Source organism: Rhinopithecus bieti, unplaced genomic scaffold (assembly GCF_001698545.2).
Source record: "Rhinopithecus bieti isolate Rb0 unplaced genomic scaffold, ASM169854v2 scaffold_1673, whole genome shotgun sequence".
NCBI lineage: Eukaryota > Metazoa > Chordata > Mammalia > Primates > Cercopithecidae > Rhinopithecus > Rhinopithecus bieti.
In genome coordinates this window covers 10,086,025-10,106,679 of record NW_016804690.1, presented here as the reverse complement: position 1 = coordinate 10,106,679, position 20,655 = coordinate 10,086,025, and the positions used below count along the sequence as shown (strand labels likewise).

At 37.6% G+C, this 20,655-nt stretch overlaps 1 pseudogene; it reads left to right on the top strand.

Annotated features, from left to right (window-relative positions):
- The first annotated feature begins 19,037 nt into the window (after positions 1–19,037).
- LOC108528226 (glyceraldehyde-3-phosphate dehydrogenase pseudogene) lies at positions 19,038–20,162 on the top strand (annotated as a pseudogene).
- Positions 20,163–20,655: the final 493 nt, after the last annotated feature.

The window sequence follows — 20,655 nt, the reverse complement described above, 5'->3', positions numbered from 1 at the left end:
CTGGCTCCATGAACAAAGACACTCTGAATACCTTTCTCCTCACCTATAAGATGGGTAGACTACCTCTTCCACAATTTCAGTGTTAATCTTTCATTTCATAACCATGAAAAGTGCCCCAGTTCAAGGCTTGACAAATGATAAGACCCTAAGTGATTGCTATCAAGGCAATCATTTATTGTTCTTGGGTTATAGAAGCCTAACTGGTAGGCTGAATAATGGCCCTCCAAAGGTATCCACATCCAAATCCCTGGAACATGCGAATATGTTATGTTACATGGGAAAAGATACTTTTGTAGATGTGGTCAAGTTAAAGATTTTGAGATGGGGAGATTACCCTGGATTATCTGGGTGAGCCCAGTGTAATCATGAAAGTCCTTATAAGGGATATGAAGTAAGGAGGTGATGAAGGAGAGAGAGAGAGAGAGTGAGAGAGAGAGAGAGAGAGAAGAGAGAGAGGAAGATGCTAGATTGTTGCATTTGAAGATAGGGGATGGGACCACAAGCCAAGGAATGCTGGTGCCCTCTAGAAGATGGAAAAAATAAGGAAACAGATTTTTCTCTAGAGCCTCCAGAGGGCCTCGCAGCCTTGCTGAGGCCTTGATCTCAGCCGGTGAAACCCTTTTTGAACTTCTGACCCCCAGAAAATAAGATAATAAATGTGTGTTGTTTTAAGCCATTAATTTGTGGTTATTTGTTACAGCAGCAATATACTGATTATTATTATTTTGGTAACACATGTAAAGGAAAAGCGGCCTTCTTCCCTGCCCTCCCCCATCTGTCCCAACACTGTCCCATGGAATGAGCCATTTTTGGTCTAGGTAAGGGCGTGGTAATCCTATTGCCCTTTGCTTGTGGTTTAAGGGTAGACATGTGACTCAGTTCCATTCAGTGAGTCATAAGAAGAAGGCTGCTGGGTGGGGAGGCTCTCTGGTAAGAATTTTGCTCCCTAATAAAAGGGTACATCAAGGTAAGAAATCTTGTCTCTTTCAGTTTGCCTTGGACAAAGTTAAGGGAGGATGTAACAATTGGAGCTGCACAGCAAGACAGTTAATTATGATGGTGAAATCTATGATGATAAGAGACTGAAATGTGTGGTCAGACAGACTGACCAGATAACAACTAATGAGTGCTTGAGGCAAAGAGAAACGGGATATATTTCCATCATCAAAGCATTAAAAAAGAGCATTGAGTTTGCAGTTCAGGCAAATTCAGTTTTCTGTGGGGACTTTGTGGTGAATTCAGGAATGCTAGATCATGAACTGAAGATGATCTGTCAGAAAACAAGCATCAGATGATACACTGGTATGATTGTTCCAATGTAGGGCTCAAAACTCACTAAGCACCTTAAAAAAAAAATCTTTCTTTCTTTCCCTGAGCTTTTCCTAAGAGGACAAACTGATCAGATCCCATTATACTTTCCTTGCCCAGGGCAGACTTGCTATAGAAAAGCATTTGGTGAAAGATGGGTCTCTCTGGAACCTCTTAGAAGATACTTTTTTTTTTTTTCTCTTGGAAGGGCCTTCTCCTCTCTTTCCTGTCATGGCCAATAGAAGCCCAGTTATCTTTCCAGTTATGTGGGTCAGAAACCTGGGCCTCTGCCTCTTTTCCTCCATTCACTGCACAGCTGCCTGTTGCCTTTGCCATGCTCTGTGCCTGTATCCTCCTTTGTTTCTGTCCTGGTTTCGTCCTTCATCATCTCTTGTCTAGGATTTTGCAGTGAAATCGCAGCATGTCTCCTTGTGCCATGTGTCTGTCCCTTCAACTCAGGATCCGCACTACAACCAAATCATCTTTTCAAAATGCAAAGGTCATCATACCAACCACTGCCTCTCACCAGGTAAGCCTTTCTATAACCTACATGGTAAAGTACGAACTTCTTAGTATTATCGCTAATAAAGCCTTCCCAGTCTCCTCACTGGGCTCTGCAGCTGTGGCTTTCCTTCCTTACAGCCTAAAGTTTGGTCAGTTGGAATGACCTGCAGGTCCCTGGTAGGACCATGCTGTGTCATGCCTCCCTGCCTTTCATCACACTGTCCCCTCTGCAGGAGTTGAAAGCTGTCACCACTCTACTAACTGAACTCATGCATCACCACCTCTGGGATGCTGTCCTGTCCCTCTTAGATGGAACTGGCCATTTTCTTTTTGGTGCATACACCCTGCCCCCTAATCCCACATGTATGTGTCTTTGTGTTACTTTCTTTCTTACTCTGTTATGTTCTTACAGGCTTATAAATTGTTATTCTCATGTTAAGTGATGAACTCTTGGAGACAGAACCATTCCGAAACTGTCTGCCTTTTCTTGGAGCTTAATACAGTGCCTGACACTTATGAAACACTCAATCTCAAACTCTTGCGCAAATAAATGAAAGAATAAATGAGTGTTGGTGAGATATTAGAAAGTTAGATTAGCTTCACAATTGAGTATTATTTTGAGCAAAAGGAAACTTACATATAATTTCACCCAACTTTTAAAAAATTTTATAATTGTAGAACTGTACCGTTCAAATTGATAGTCACCAGCCACATGTATCTACTGAACACTTGAAATGTGGCTCTTCTGAATTGAGACATGCTGTAGGTGTAAAACTCACACCAGATTTCAAAGACTTAGTATCCCCAAAATTTATATTTTTATATTGATTACACTTTATAATGAAAATATTTTAAATATGTTAAAGAAAATATATTTTTAATATTAATTTTACCTAGTTTAAATGTATGACCGCTAGAAAATTTTAAATTATATATGGGTTTCATATTGGAGGCTTGCTTTACATTTCAGTTGGAGAGTGTTGTTCTAGAATAGGGTCAGCAAACTAAGGCATGTGGGCCATATCTGGCCAGCCATCTGTTTTGTTATTGTTGTTGTTGTTTTGTTTTTAATGCCTGTTAACTAAGAATGTTTTTCACGTTTTTTAAATGGTTACATTTTATGTAAGTAACTACATAATAGACTTAATTTTGCCTCTGGGTTCAGAGTGCTTAAAATATTCACTATCTGGCTGAGCGCTTTGGCTCACACCCATAATCTCAGCACTTTAGGAGGCTGAGGCAGAAGAATCACTTGAGATTTAGGCGACATAGTGAGACCTCTTTTCTACTAAAAATAATAAACTTAGCTAGGCATGGTGGTGCATGCCTGTGGTCTCAGCTACTTTGGAAGCTAAGGTGGGAGGATTGCTTGAGCCCAGGAGGTTGAAGCAGCAGTGGGCTATAATGGTGCCACTGCACTCCAACTTGGGTTACAGAGTAAAACTCTGTCTCCAACCACCCCCCAAAAGAAAGAAATTTACTATTTGCCCTTAAGAAAACATGTGCTAACCCTATTCTAGAAGATAAGGCCTAGTGTGGTGAAATAAAATAATGAGTAGCTACTGCCAAAGAGTAGCTACTGCTTTAATAGTAATGGCTCCCACATCAGGTAATGCCATAACCTTAATGCTCTTAAATTATTGGTGTGTAGAGATCTACCTTAGCTATATTGATCAAAACAGTTTATAGTTCTATTCCTGTAAATGGTGCTTAAAACTGCTTGAGATCATTTTTTTCTCTTGTTAAACATTCTTTCTGATACTGTATTCATTTCTTAATTATCAATTATTTGTATTCAAGCACTTATAGAACATGTGTTGAGACCAATTGTGTTGAAGGATGTAGCAAAGTCCTGGCCTTTAAGGAAGCTCAGAACCCATTGGTGGGAGGATCAGGCTATGAGCAAGCAATGATGATATCACGTGATTAATACTCTAATAGAGTGTGCTGTGAGAACATGGAGTTGGAGCAGCAAACTTTTCTGGAGGTTGGGAAATTTTTTTCAGAGAAGAAAATATTGCAGCCCAGTCTTAAAGAATGAATAGATCTTTTCCTTGAATAAAACAGGTATGCATTTTATGAAGAAGGAATGGCATGTAAAAGGTAATAAAAGTGTTAAGTATTTGAGGGACCGAAATAAATTTAGTTCTGGGGAGTGTGGGTGGGAAGAGGAGGGGTGAGAAATGAACTTGAGGGAAGATGCTGGGACTGGATCATGGAGCAGCCAGGTATCATGGGGAAACAGCTGAACTTTCTCATTAGTGATGGGAAACCTCTGAATGAGTGAAAGAATTACATTACTTGTTTGTTCAATATCATAATCTGAATTTTTTCATTTTGTCTTTCCAGTGAAGGATTACATAGGAGTGGGGAGAAATGTGTGGCTTGGAAGCCAGTTATGAGGCTGTTGAAACTCTTCAAGTGAGACAGCAAAATCAGGCATGGCAGTGGGATGGAGAGGGAAAGTCAGATTAGAGACATTTTTAGGGAGAAAGTAATTGATTTGTTTGTTGACTAGTTTGATCTATGGTGCAAAAGAAAGGAAAAAATTAAGATAGCCACTATATTTCTATACTGAGAGACACTGGGGAGTGACTCCATTAATTTAGAGAGAGAAGACAGGAAAAGGAGCAAGCAGGGAGGGGCTGGTGGTAAATGGCATTTGAGACCTTTCCAGGCTGAGCCCACTCTGAGTTTGGGATACAAATGTGGATGCATTACCAGGGGCTAAGGATGCCAAAATGAATATAGTCCTTGCCTTTCAGGAATAATCCAGTGGAGGTGGCAAGATGTCAGCAAATTATTTCAATAAAGTATGATGAGAGCTAAAATACAAAGCACAGTTGAATTGTAACAGCAGTTACAATACAGAGAGAGGATAAAAAACAAACTTCAACTCTTGAGCTATCCCTATTTTATGAACTAATATAGTCAAAGTAATGAGTTTCTACACATTAGCACTCTTGGGTTTTTCATTTTCTTTTCCAATCAAGAATTTTGTCTGCTTCTGTGGTTTATAGAGAACTTTGATATCTCTAACAAATAAATACTTATTAAACAGTAATGCAAACGGTATTTGTTTCATTTTAAAATCTCACTTTCATTTCCACATTTCTCCCACAGCTGCTGTCTTTTGGCTAAAGTTTTAATTGTTTCCTTTCTCATATCCTTTTCCTTTGTATATTTTCCTCAATCTGGTTTTTTTTTTTTTTTTTTAATATGGCACCATTAGAGTTTTGCCATTACAAACGTTATTATTCTTCGTGTTCCTTTACAATGCCCCAGCCTATCTCTTGGGAAGAGAATCGAAACAAAAAAAACATGAATTCTTGATAACTCAATATGTATTAATCTTATAAACATATTTGGCTAGTTTATTTTATGCTGGCACTTTTCTGACAAGGCCTTCTAAAAACATGACTTGTAGTCAAAATTTCTCGTTGAGAGTTTTTTTTTTCCCCCTAAGATACTGAAAAGTAAAGCTTAGAGAAGTATAATTTTGGGGATTTATGTTAATCTAAGAAACCTTCTAACGAATAGCTGTGGTTCCCATGGATACATTAGAGAGAGTACAGTACAAAAATCAAGTATATACCTAATTAGCGTATCTGTTTCTCAGCATCCTGTAAACGAGTGTATGTTCTCTTCATCCTCTTCATAAATCTTTCGAAATTTCAAAACAAGAATAACCTTACCTGTGTTATCTTTGAGAGCACTACTGATTTATTCAGCTACTAGCTTAAAAGCCATTACAAGGCAAGTGTCATAGACTCAGGGTTGCCATGAGTCTATAATGGGTTGTCACAGTCCTCGTAAGTAGCTTTTCTTAACTGATTGCCCGCCCTGAGTGAGGATACGATACTTGGACCAAAACTGCGTACCTAATTGTCCAGTGGGTAGAACAGTTTCATTTGCTTTCCACAGTCCCTCTTCCTTTTCACCCCTCTGTCACAAGAAACAGAGAAGTTAACACACCAAACTATGATTCGTTTCTTGGTCCTTAACTTTCATTCCCATGAGTGGACTTGTATGAACCAAGTACACACGTACTCAGCATGACACTTTCAGCAAATAGCTTCTTTTAAAATCTACTGTCCATGACAGAATTGGACGTGGCCATATCTGTTAAATGCAGAAATGATTGCCTTAAAGGGTGCAATATTCTTTCAAAGTTAAGTTATTTTATCCAACACATTGAAAAGAAACTGACACAGAGCCACAAATGGCTCTTCCTCCCGATGTTCAACTATCAGTCTTCAAGGTTGGAAGAAACAGACTAACTAAAAATCATCATCATGGGCCGCGCGTGGCTCAAAGCCTGTGCAACCCAGCAACTTTGGAGGCCGAGGACGGCGGATCACGAGGTCAGGAGATCGAGACCATCGCTGGTAACATGTGAAACCCCGTCTCTACTAAAAAATACAAAAAACTAGCCGGCGGAGGTGGCGGGCGCCTGGTAGTCGCCAACTACTCGGAGCTGAGGCAGGAGAATGGCATAAAACCCGGAGGCGGCTTGCAGTGGAGCTGAGATCCGGCCACTGCACTCCGAGCCTGGCGGCCGCACAGAGAAACGTCCGTCTCCAAAAAAAAAAAATAAAATAAAATAAAAATTCATCATCTTGAATTGTTAACCGAGATGTGGCTAATAACTGAGAATACTGGTAAGAATGTCTTCTCTGGGCCCTCAAAATGAATCTCTGCTCCTTGGCTACCTTGACTATAAAATGGGAGATAATATCCTGTTCCCAGGGTTGTGAGCAGGATTAAATGTAATGAGATGTGAAAAACTACGTAAGATTGTAAAGTACTATATGAGTATAAGCAGTTATTACTGTTGCTGTTATTGTTTCTGGTCAATGTGGGTTAGTGGCAGTAGTTTTGTAGGTTGCAGCAATGGTGGTCATGTTAAGACCTTGTCCTTCTTAAATCAGGGTACGGCACATTGGACTGGCTGAAGGCCTAAAGGCAATGTCAGAGCAGAGCAAAGAAATAAAAAGAAAGTGAGTGGGAGAGAAAACAATGTGTCTGAGGCATAGTGAGAGAACTGAAAAAAATCAACAAAAGGGATAAGATATCATTTCTACAAAAAATAGAGCGAGCCTAGTTTATTCAAAGTGGAAAAGAGACCATTAAGGAGCACTTACAAGGAAAAAGGTGCTTAAGTGTGATGTTTCACCAAACAATCACAACTATCCCACGAGGTATGTTTTATTAGAACCATTTTGCAGATGAGGAAACTGATGACCAGAGAGGTCGAAATCATCATGCAACTGTCTATTAGAAGCCAAGATAAGAAAATGGAAAATGGAAATCCATTGAAGAAGAAAGTAAAATAAGTGGGAGCTGGGGTACAGAGGGAAAGCATGTGTTGTCTGAAGGCCCCTGAATTCATTTCCCCTTCTCCATACTGTACTAGCCCAACAAGGATGCAAATATAGGACAAATTTGATACCCTCTGCGTATATATGATAGATTTTACAATTGGACAAGGATCTCCTCAGATTCTGATGGATGTTTAAAGGGGTTGGTTCTGCCCAAGAAGGAGCTAAGTACAATTTCATATTTGGTACAGGAATCTCTGGCTGCACTTTAGTGCCTATACTATAGGCATCTCTCTTTAAGTATGTAAACACATAGGTTCAAACTGCTAGAAATGCCATACAAATAGCAGAAATCCAGAAAGTAGGCACATAGTGTATACAAAAAAAGCACAATGTAGAAAAATAATAAACTTAATTCATCTAGGGCTTCCTGTATGGCAGGCATTGTAGTAAGTGCTTTATATGCAATGATTCATTCACTCCTCGCAACAATCCTATGAGGTTGTGCTTCTATTTTGCTATTTTACAGAGGACAAAAGTTAGGCACTTGGGAATTACATAATCTATCTAAGATCACACAGCGAGTAAGTGGAGGATCTGGAAGCTGAATCCAGTGACCATGTACTTAATCAAGATAGAGATTGCATTGGTCTCATGTGATAAGGAATATATTTTTTCTTTTTAATATTTAATACTTAATATGTTCAAACAAAATATTATTTCAATTCAAAATAAAACAATCGCTTGGCAAGTAAGAGGTATGAAAAGGACAGGAAAATTATTAAAGCATTTAATAATCTTTTTAAAAGAAATTAACCAAGAAGTGTTTGGGAGTAACATGTCATGATATACTGGATTTGCTTTGAAATAGTTTATGAGGAAGACAAAAAGCAAGACAGTGAAAGAGGAGAAAAGAGAGAAAGCATAAAAACAAGACGGGAAAATGCTGATGGTCATTCGAGTCTGGGAGATGGATGTATGTCGGTTTATTGTGCTATTTCCTTTACTTGGTATATAGTTACACTTTTTTCATAATGAAAATTCAAAAAAAAAGAAACAGTTCACTTAAGTTCCCAGAAGCCCAATGGCAATGCCAACATCCATATGGGACAAATGAATGCGGTAAGTGCAGAGGAACGGTAATAGCACTGAGCAATTTACATGGACGTGTCATTTCAACCCACAAAATTGCCCTGTTTACTTTTCATGTGTTAGTGCTTTCTGGGAAAAAAAATGTAGAAAGGAAATAATACCATCTAAGTCTGTTTGTTTACTAGGAATAACGCTTGTGTAATTGTTTTAATGTGTTGTAGCTCAACATTTATTTTTAGCATTCTTTGCTTTATTGGCTAATTCAAAACATAAACACTTCCTGGCTTGAGCAAAATCAACATGTCACTTCCACACTAGAGGAAAGTCATAATCACTTGTACTGCTCATTTGAACTTTGTGAGAAGACACATTTTCACTTTTCAAGTAGGAGGCAAATACACTTGCAAAGATTTCCCCATTTAATTGCAGTCCAAACTTAAAAAAAATCTTTTCCCCAACACACTCATAGATCAAGTTTTATGAGAAAGAGATCAATGAAAACCAGACATTTGATAAAAGCCCCTTCTGTTTTGAGTAGTGTATTTCTAGCTATATCACATAGATTAATCAATATTTTGGCCAATTGTTTTTATTTTCTATACCTGTAAATGTTTGTCTTTCAATGTTTGGTCCAGTGATTTCTAAAATATTTTTGAAAGATTAAAATAAGTTGCATCTACAGGTCCATGGTCTCTTCTCTGAAACCCTTGCAGTCAGATGTTTCTTGGAATTGTGAATATTTCAGGTTTTAGTACAGTACAACTTTGCATATAGTCAATAGCAGTGGTTTCCAACTTTTGGCACCAGGAAACGGTTTTGTGGAAGACAATTTTTCCATGGACATTGGGCTGTTGGGTAGGGTGGGGGTGGGGCAAGGGGATGGTTTTGGGATGAAACTGTTCCACCTCAGATCATCAGGCATTAGATCATCTTAGGAGTGCACAACCTAGATCCCTCACATGCGTAGTTCACAATACAGTTCCCACTCCTATGAGAATCTAATGCGGCTGCTGATCTGACAGGAGGTGGAGCTCAGGAGGTAAAGCTCACTCACCCACTGCTCACCTCCTGCTGTGCAGTGTGGCCCAGTTCATAACAGTGCACAGACCATACCAGTCTGTGGCCTGGGGGTTGGGGTTCCCTGTTCTATACCACATAGGGTCCTCAGTGGCATGTAGAGAGCAATGTGTAGTCAAATGCATCTTATTTATACACTAAAGGTATAAATATCCACACTAAGAGGCATCATTAAAGATTCTAAGGAGCCTCACATCAGTTTAGGTTAGACTTGGCTACCTGGTGAAGGCTTTTCGATGCCTGCAGAAGGACTTTGGGTTTATAGTACCATGGATGTTTCAGGACTGCAGAAGGGGACTGTGGAACTGAATGCTTGGGTAAGAGCATCAACTGGAGGGTTGGACAGACCCACATCAAAATCTCATCTGTGACTCTTACTAGTTGTGTGACTCTCTAGACCTCATTTTCCTCACTTATGAAATGGAAAAATACCTTTTAAATAGGATTGTTGTGAAGATAATTTTCACAAAGCACTTAGCCGAATGCCTGGCCCAGTATAAGAAGTCAAAAAGCAGAAGCTGTTATAATATTATTAGTCTTATTAAAGATAAAAAAAAGGTGTAAAACGTATTTTGTATTCTTTTACGTTGCCTCCAGGTCTTTTTATCTCTGTGTGATTTGCTGGATGGAGTGTGCATCTGAATTTAAGCTATTAGAGAAATTAAGCTCTAGGATGATGATTGTGGACCTTTTTTCTGTGCGGGAAATGTGTGAGAGGGGAGAAGAAAAGATACACACACAATACCTTTACGGGTAAACAACCTTTATTCCAGGTAAATGGCAATGCAGATATAATAAGCAAATGATATAATAAGCAAATGATACAGTGAGCAAATTGATATAATAAGCAAATTGCATTGGGAAGGGGAGAAACACTCACCAGACTAAGGAGGATTTATCACCAGACCAGGAAGCAACAGCCTGGGCTCCTGAGTCGGCCACTCATCAGTGAACAGATGAGGAGAGGTCTCATGAAGCTTCGGCATGGTTGGAGCCCCTAGCTTTCTTTGTAACGAGTTGTTTGGCATGAGGCCCAGTCATGAGAGCCCTTCATGATTGGTCTTAAGCAACACCAAAAGGTCAACTTGTTTTTGTGATTGCCTGTTGTTTTTCGATAACTAACATATAGGAATAGATTGAAATAGAGATTTCGCCACAACAGTGCTGAATGAATGCCTTAAGGGGCTCACACAACCTGTTCCGGGAATTGGTGACCATTGTTTGTGTCCACGTTCAACTCAGTTCAAATGTAATATTTAACTTTTCCTCCACAACCTCTGACTCTGATGAGTTTTGCCCAAACTAAGTTTAACATCAACTAGGTGATCTTCTGGGGCCACAGAGCCTCTGGATGGGTTGAACGTGAGCGATTCTGTAACCTGTTCTCACTGCCATCCCCAACCCCTGCAAATGAAGCAATCTATTCATTAAAAATCATGCAAGTGATAGTGCATGCTCATTGTATCAAAATGTGAGAGTCTCCTGCTGCATTTTCTCCCATCCCCAATTTAAGTTGTCAAAGACAACCTTTCACATTTTTCCTACTTTTGTTTCTTCTGCTGGTAATTTCCATATCTCTAGATAATTTGCCTTTATTTCTGACTCCTCAATATGAAAAATAAGAATTAAATAATTATACTTCTTTTACTTTCTCTCATATCTTTCTTCTAAAGTGTCATCATTTTGAGTTCTTCTGTTGGTTGCTTTTATAACTCTGAAAATAATATACACAAATCTTTATTATTTGTCCAATAACTTCTTGTTATAAAATGAAAATAGTAACTCTTATATATTTCCCTTAACTTTTCCTGTTCCCTATCATACCTTCATTGAATATTTTTTAAACTTTTGTATGGAGGTAGTATTAACATTATCTGCTACATCTACAACTAAGATTTTTATACTTCGCAGTTTAGTGTAAAACTTGAAAACCAATAAACAGAGTTTACATTACTCTGCAACATAAGAAGGTTTGCTGCTGGGCCAAATGTGGGCCACTCAGAAGAGAATGTTGTGAGCTTCAAATTTAAATGGAGTCTCTCTTGTTAACTCTACCCTTTCTTAAAATCATGCCATGTTTTATTTTCTTCATATTTGGCCTATGACAATCTTGTAAGGTATTTGTTTATTTGTGTTTCCCAAAGATTTTAATTGCCTTTATTTTCACCTTCCATTATATGTTCTTGTTTTTCCATGCTCTCAGCAGTTGCATTTAGTCTAAAGAGTCTTTCTAGTCCTTAATTTAAAAATAGTGTTTAAATTACACATATAACACATGATTACACTATATGTTTATAAATTTCAAACATTATAGATAAGAGTAAAGCACTTTTGACCACCAGCCTAATCTGAGACCACATTCCATTCTTGTATAATTTGAAAACTTGCTAAATATATAGTTTTTCTCTATTGAGTCAAAATTCTTTCCACCCCTAAAATTTGCTAATTTTCACTGCTTAATATACCATCCACTATATAATTTAATATCTTTCTTGATGGTTTTCATATCTGATCTTCAGAGATGCTGCCTACTAGAAATTTCCCATTGGAGTTGGCTAAAGCAATCTCAAATGCAACATGGGCAAGACTGAAAGCCTGATTCTCTAGCTCTAGTCTTTTCCCGAAAAACCTTTCCCAACATTTCCTAATTCAATGATTACTTGTTACTATTTACCCAATTGTCCGTGATGAAAGTTTCTTCCCTTGTATCCAGTGTGTCACCAAATATTATTGATTTTATTTCCGAAAAATGTCTTTAATATTCACTTTTCTCCACTATGCTTTTCAGCCTAAGCTGTGTTGATATAGGATCTCAGCTGGTTTAATGCAAGAGTCTGTACCAAAGAGTCTTTGCATGTGCTGTTGTCTATGTCTGGAATGCTTTCCTTTCTATCTTTGGTTAACTCTTCCTTTGGCTCTTAACATAACTATCGCTTCTTTATAGAAGCCATCTCATCTCACACTCTCAAGTATCTATCAGGTTTCTGCTCTCAGAAACTATGTCTCGTATTTCTGTACTCATATTTCAATTTTGTAATTAAATTCTGTCTTCCTTGCTGGATTTAAGCTCCATCAGAGTAGGGACTCTTCATGAATTGGCACATATTTAACATCTGGGACTGTGACAACCGGCCCCTCAGTTTCAGTGTTTCAGACCCGTTTACATTAACAGTCTTTACTTCTATTTATCCTATTTCCAAGCCCCTTGTGCTCACTATAACCTGACTTTACTCAGTACATTGCCACCTCCAAGAATTAATATTCTGAAATTCCCTTCTGAAACCATTACCTATGCATTTGCCTTTTTCATTTCTCCTAGAATGTTTTCTCTGTGTTCGATACAATATCCTGTTGCAAAAGTAGTTTCACTCTTCTAGCTATTTCATCTTTTAGTGAGTGTCATTTGCCTCTCTATCCAGTGTGGATTCCAGAACTTATCCTATCAACACTATTCTTTCTTAAAAGTTAGCTTTCTGTATCTTTTTGCAATTTCTTATCCCATGTTTTGTCAATCCCCAAAGTGGGTAAATAAGTTATTTCAGAAAGTGGGGACACAGGTTAAACAGATACATTTCTTATAAAATAACTTAGTTTCAAACATTGAAGAAACAGGATCATTATTTAAAAGATCTTCCTACAAAAAAAAAAAAAAAAAATCAGGCTCAGACATTTTTTACCCAATGAGTTCTGCCAAACATTCAAGAAACAGAAATATAATCTTACAAGAAATCTTTCAGAGAACCAAACGAGTCAGAATAATGACTAACTTATTTAATGTAGCTAATATAACCTTGACACAAAACCCAGACAAGGATGATATAAGAAAGTTTACAGACCAATATAACTTATAAATGTCGCTGCAAATATATCAAACAAAATACTAGCAATCCAAATAAATAATGTATAAGAATGAAAAAAAAAACATGACTAAATTATTTTTTTTTTCCCAGAAATACTACTGTGCCTCAAAAATGTGAAAATCTGTTAGTGTAAATTTTCTCTTTAATGAATTTAAATAGAAAAAACCATATGTTCACTTTGGATGCATAAAAGAGATTTGATAAAATTTAATGCACATTTATTACCAAAAATATCTCTAGCAACTAGAAAAGAAGATGTGGCAGGGTTTGCTGTTTTCTGTTATATCTTTTATTCTTTCTCTTTGTAATAACACAACACCTTATTAGATGCTAGGCATTTAGTTGCTTAGGGTAAGAACTGAGCTTCCCTTGAAGATAGCTGTGACTATGATGAAGGCCTTTTTAATGGAACATAATTTGGAGTTATCTGTGGAATTGCAGAGTTGTACCTTTATAGAGAGGGAGCATGGCTGTCTCTTCCTCTGGTTGAAGAAAGGACCTGATGTTGAGCTATCTCAGACTCTGTGGAGGAGGAAACACCTTAGAAATGGTGGAAAAAATAGAAAGAAGCTAGATTCCTGATGGCTGTATACAAAGTGACTTCCTTAATAGCTTAGGCTTTAATGTGACAGAGAAATGAACTTCTGTCTATATAAGATATTTTAAAAGTTAGATCTCTGTTACAGCAGGCAAAACTTAACTAATAATAGGCTAGAATCTCCTTAACTCAACAAAGTATATTTTAAAAGTTTGTACAAAACCATCATATTCAATGACAGTTTCTGTAAGATCAGTAGTGACCACTATAATCACATACAATTAACATTTAACTGGCAGAGCAATAAGGCAAAAACAAAAAATAGGTTCTATAACAACCAGAAAGACCAAAAAAAGCTGAGTGATATGGATTAGGTCTCTACCTTTATCAGATACTCGAAACCATCTGAAGAAAAAATACTAGAATCAATAAAAGAGTTAATTAAGTTTACAGAGTACACAAGTAATATACAAATATTAAAGCAAATAGAGCTAGAAAATATAATTATAAAAAAGTGTAATTACAAACAAAAAAGATACTTTGAGAATAAAATTACTAAATATGAGAGCTGTATAGATAAAATAATAAAATAATAAAACTTCATTGAAAGATATTAATTATAAGCTAAATAAAATGACAGAGATTTTCATAGATAAGCATACTAAATAAAAGTCAACTATCTCCTAGTTTATATAAGCATATTTACATGTGGACATGTATATATTTATATATGTGTGTATATATACATACATACATATGTATTTATATATATATTCAATGCAATTGCAATAAAAATCCTGGTAAGATTTTCTAGTGGTACTTTAAAAGGCAATTACAAAATTACATGGAAGTGCAAAAGACCAAGAATAACAAAACACTCTTGAAAAACAATATTAGTAGAGTTTCCTAACTAGATATCGAAATTTTTCATATAAAGTTACAGAAAGTATAGCATAGGGATAAAATAAGCTACCAGTGAAATAGAATAGAGAGCCTAGAAACAATCACAGATAGAGCTGAAACTCTGATTTATAATGAAGGTGTGATTGTAGATTATGCAGAAATGAAACGTTTACTCAGAATACAGTATATTACTAAAACAACTGGTTTTCTCTATGGAACAAAAAGAAACACAAACAAGAATCCCTACTTTATCCTACATGGTAAAACCATTCTGAAATGCATTAAGACCTTGAATGAAAAAAAAAATCAAAACTTTCAGAAGAAAATGTGGGCTAACAATTGGTTAGTGGAGTGGTCCTTAAAAAGAGAGAAAAAGCACAAAACATAAAACGAAAGATTAGTAAATTTGACTATATCAACCTTAAATTTCTGTTCATCAAAAGAGGCCATAACAAGAGTAAAAAGAGAGATTGCAACCTGGTAGAAAATATTTGAAACAGGTATTCTTAATGAAAAATTCACATACCAAATACATAAAATGGCTACAAATTTATTGAATAAATGCAACTGCCCAAAATAAACATTAATTAGGGTTGAACAAAAAAGAGGAAACAGGACTGAACAAAAAACAGAAAGAGGAAATTAGGATTGAACAAAAGAGGCCATCTTGAATGGCCAAAACAGGAGAAAATATATTAAACAAATGTGTATTCAAGAGAATGCAAACTAAAAGTGCGCTAGATTGGATAATGCTAATTATTGGAGAAGCTGTGGGCAAATGATAAGATTGTTAGTTTGGTGAACCAGTTTGGTTAAAAACAGAAAAATTCACAATAAAGTTGAATGTCCACATATCTCACCACAAAGTTATTCCACTCTTGTGTATATTTTAAGAGAAATTCTTGCACATGTGCCAGGGACTTGCATAATATCATGAATATCAGCATTTTCCCAATAGCAAAAAATAGAGAAAAAACTCAAGTATTCACTAACAGGATGATGGATAAATTAATTTTAGTGCTTCAATGGAAAAGAAAACTATATATCAGTAAAAATAAATGATTTATTACTTTAAGAATCAACCTGAATGAATTGCAAAATCATTACTGTATTAAAAGAAATTTTCAGAAGAATATGTGATTTATGATTCTGCCTATATAAACTTTCAAATTAGGCAAAACAAACAAAATTGTCATTTAGAGATATGTGTATGGCTGCATGGCAAAGGTAGAAAGAAAAGCAAGGTGCTAATTAACTCATGATTCAGTTATTGGTTATGTTTGGTGAATGGAAGTGCACGTGCTCAAGGAGGTGCATAAAGGGATTCAAAGACATTAGTCAGGTTGTAATTTTTAGACTTGGAAGCTGATACGAGTGTGTTTGCTTTTAACAATTCACATATGTTAAATACACTCCTCTGAATTATGTGTTACACAATTAAAAAGTAGAGGTTAAAGAAGAATATCTCTTCATTGCTTTTACTCCTTGTCCCTCCAATTCATTTTGCAAAGCATCACCTTCTGGCTCATGATTCCCACTATTTTCCTGAAACTGTTGCCTCTGGGATGACCAATAACTTTCTTATCAGTAGATGCAAATATATCTCACTTGAATAAGAAATCACCCTTTCTTGCAACATTCTCTTCTATTAGTGTCTCTGGAAAGCCACTCTCCCGTTTCTTCTTCGCATTTAAAGAAAAAAATAAATAAAAAGGCACTTATGAAGGTTAAATTAACGTTAAGCCCTAAAAATATTATTTGCCATATTTTGCAAATTGTATTTGAGTTGCAAATATTTATTAAGCCCACACTATATACAGAGCATGGAAAATTCAGAAAACAATCTCCATTCTCAGATCTGTTCTTTGGCCCATCATGTATGGTATTAGTATGTTGTTGCATTGCTATAGAGAAATACCTGAGGCTGGGTAATTTATAAAGAAAAGAGGTTTAATTGGCTCATGGTTCTGCAGGCTTTACAGGAAGCATGGTGCTGGCATCTGCTGGGCTTTTGGTCAAGCCTCAGGGCATTTTCAATCATGGTGGAAGGTGAAGAGGAAACAGGTACATCACATGGTGTAAGCAGGAGCCAGAAAGAGAGCACACATGAGAGAGAGAGGGAGAGAGAGAGAGAGAGAGAGAGAGGGAAGTTGCCACACACTTTTCAATGACCACATCTCTCAAGAACTCACTTGCTATAGTGAAGACTGCACCAAGACATTAGGGATCTGCTCCCATGATCCAAACACCTCCCACCAGGCCCCACCTCCAGCATTGAGGATTACAATTCAACATGATATTTGGGCAGGGACAAATAGCCAAAGTATATCAGGTATTATTTAGCAAAAATTAATAGTAGTCATATTATAAAGGCAATTGCATGTGATATAGGAGTTAAAGAGAAACTACTAGGGCAGATAATGAGGGTATGGGAGTCCTCGGTAAGGTTTTCCTTTTTAATGAAAAGCAGCCCCCAAATCATTTTCTAACAAAGAACAGCCTGTAAAATTGAGCTGCAGACATAGACAAGCAAGCTGGAAGCCTGCACCCATGAATGCTGGCAGAAAAAAAGCTACCTGGGACTAGACATGTTCACAATGGCTTCCTTCCCTTTGTCAGTCATGTGTATGGTAAGGAGCAGACAAGATGGTGAAAAGCCCATTTGCACAATAAGATTAGGGCAGGTGACCAGCCTTCCCCAAATGCTATGTAAACACCACATCACACCTGGTCGAAACAATCTGTGGGCCCTACGTAAATCAAAAACTGCCTCCTCAAGCCTGCCTATAAAATCTACTGTGGTCCACCCAGGCCACCTTTTCCCTTTTGGGTTCCTCGCTCTTGCAAGAGAAAGAGCTGCCCTCCTCTCTCCTTTCTTCTGCCTGTTTAACTTTTTGCTCCTTAATCCACTCCATGTATGTGTGTCTGTGTCCTTAATCTTCTTAATGCAGGAGACAATGAACCCCAGGTATTTACCTCAGACAACAATGCCACTTCAAATGTATCACTTTTAATGTGAAAATTACTACTGTGTTTGCATAACACAGTTTTGAGTTTCAAATTAGCAAGCATTCAGAATCAGAGTTTTCCCTAAATGGGTAAACACCTAATCTCTTTTCTGAGGCCTACTAGATTTATATTTTGGTTTTTATAAATATGTATGGGAAGTTTATATTAAAGATTTTGTAGTTGTTGATCCTTTCATTTAATTAAACATTTGAAAGAGTGCATTTTTTCCACATTCATAAGTGATCATACGGATTTCCTCAAATTTTCCAGAGGAGAAAAAATAACTACATTTGGGTGGAGCTAGAACATGGAATGGAAAGTTTCAGTCCAAAAGGCATTTTTTTCCATCAAGTTATGAACATGTGAACATGGAATTATAATTGAAACCATTTTGTATACTTCACCATCAAATTCATACTGAAAATAGTGTTTTACTATTTTAAGCAACAGATATAGAAAACTCTCACTGGTCCACAGAATTTATTAGATGACTACAGTGGCACCACTGCATTAATCATGCTGGAGTGGTCAATGAGGTCAATGGCATGATATTAAGGACGTTAGACATATGTAGAAGAACTAAATAAAACCTGTAGATAAATCTATGTTTTATAATGAACCAAAAATTTTTGAGATGGTTTAATGCAAGACAATTAAGTTTAGTTAGTGCTAGCTTCTAGAGCTGGTAGATTAAAACAAAACTTGCCTTTAGCTTCCTATGCTTTTTCTTTTTTATTGTTCCCTTTCCAACGATGATTTAAATGAGCACTGAGCAGATCAAAACCAAATATCTGAAGAGCATGTAAGGTGGAGGAACCTACAGGTAATTAATTTAACCCAAACCAGTCCAATTTACAGTGAACATAAACTAGAAGAGGTATGAGACACTGATTTTGTGGAGTCCCTGTGCCCAGTGCTACTCTCTCTGTTTGAAGTTTGGCAAAAAAAGTGGTTTACATTTGTCATGCCTACTTGCTGTTTTCTTATTGACTTCTCAAACCACTGCACTAAAATTGTTCTTGAAAAGATTACTTCTAATTTCATTTTGAGTTTTCAGTTAACTTAATTGACTTACCTGTAATATTTGCATTATTGATCAAATACTCTTTGAAATTCTCTCTGCCTCTGGCTTCCCCTGATTTCCTTTTTAACGTAGAAGACAAATCCTTCTCAGCTTCTTTGCCTCATTTCACTTTGCCTGTTCCTCCATTCCCACAATTTCCCATTTTGTTCTTTTCCTACCTGTCTCACAAATGATGGTGTCCCAGGGCTCCCTCCTTAGCTCCCTTATAGTTTCACTATTTACATTCTTCATGATAGCCATCTACTTTTTAGTTTTAAATACCAGCAGTGGTTTTCTGCTCCTCCCATTTAACAGACAGCCAAAATACTCTTGTGCAGTGCCAGTCATATCCGTGAGACACCATGGTTAAAGTGAAGAATGCAGTAAATGCTTTTGGCTGTATTGGGCACCTGGTCACCAGGGCTGCTTTTAATTCTGGCAAAGTAGATATTGTCACTGTCAATGATTCCTTCATTGACCTCAACTACATGATCTACATGTTCCAGTATGATTTCACCCATGGCAAGTTTCATGGCACTGTCAAGGCTAAGAACAGGAAGTTTGTCATCAATGGAAATTCCATCATTATCTTCCAGGAGTGAGATCCCATCAAAATCAAATGGGTTGATACTGGTGCTCATTATGTTGTGGAGTCCACCAGCATTTTCACTACCATGGAGAAAGATGGGGCTCATGGGGTAGGGAGTCAAAAGAGTCATCATCTCTGCTCCCTTTGCTGATTCCCCCTATTCATGATGGTCATAAAGAATGAGAATTATAAAAGATAATCAGCAATACCACCTGCACCACCAACTGAGTAGCCCCCTAGCTACTACTTGACCTAGCCAAGGTCATCCAAGACAACCTTGGAAATCATGGAGGGACTCATGACCACAGTCCATGACATCACTGTCATGTCACCCAGAAGACCATGGATGCCCCTTCAGGGAAAGTGGTGTGATGGCCATGGGGCTCTCCGGAACATCATCCCTGCATCTACTGGTGCTACTAAGGTTGTGGGCAAGGTCATCCCTGAGCTGAACAAGAAGCTTACTGGCATGGCCTTCCATGTCCCCACTGCCAACATGCTGGTATGAGAACTGACCTGCTGTCTGGAGAAACCTGCCAAATATGATGACACCAAGAAGGTGATGAAGCAGGCATCAGAGGGCCTCCTTAAGGACATCCTGGGCTATACTGAGCACCAAGTTGTCTCCTACTTTAACAGTGACACCCATTCTTCCACCTTTGATGCTGAGGCTGCCATTGCCCTCAATGACCACTTTGTCAAGCTCATGTCCTGGTATTACAGTGCAGTTAGCTCCAGCAACAGAGTGGTGGACTTCGTGGACCACATGGTCTCTGAGGAGTCAGACCCCCAGACCATCAACACCAGCAAGAGCACAAGAGGAAGAGAGAGGCCGTCACCTGCTAGGGAGTTCCTGCCACACTCAGTCCCCCACCACGCTGAGAATCTCCCCTCCTAACAGTTTCCATGCAGACCCCCTGAAGAGGGAGGGACCCAGAGATCCCCACCTTGTCATGTGCCATCAATAAAGTCTCCTGTACTCAGCCAAAAAAATTAAATAATGGATAAATAAATACATACATAAATAAAAAATAAATACCAGTAATATTCTGGAGACTTCCAAATTGGAATTTCCTTTCAAAGCTGTATCTATTTAAAGCTGCATCTCTAGCTCCTTAAAAGGCATCTCCACTTGGTTAGTGTATCAATCAGGGTTCAGTTAGGAGATAAAAACCACACCAGCAGTTTAGATAGGAAACTTTGAATGTACAGAATTAACTAGCAAAAGATGATTAATTACTAAAATGAGGAAAAAGATGGCTGTAGAGATAGAGAAATAGTAAATGCCGAAAGCTACAACCTCTAGGGCTATATAACCATGAAAAACTGAGTAAGATTTTAAAAGAGCTGCCCTTTCCACCTCTCTCCGAGACTGAAGTCCAGATGTCTTG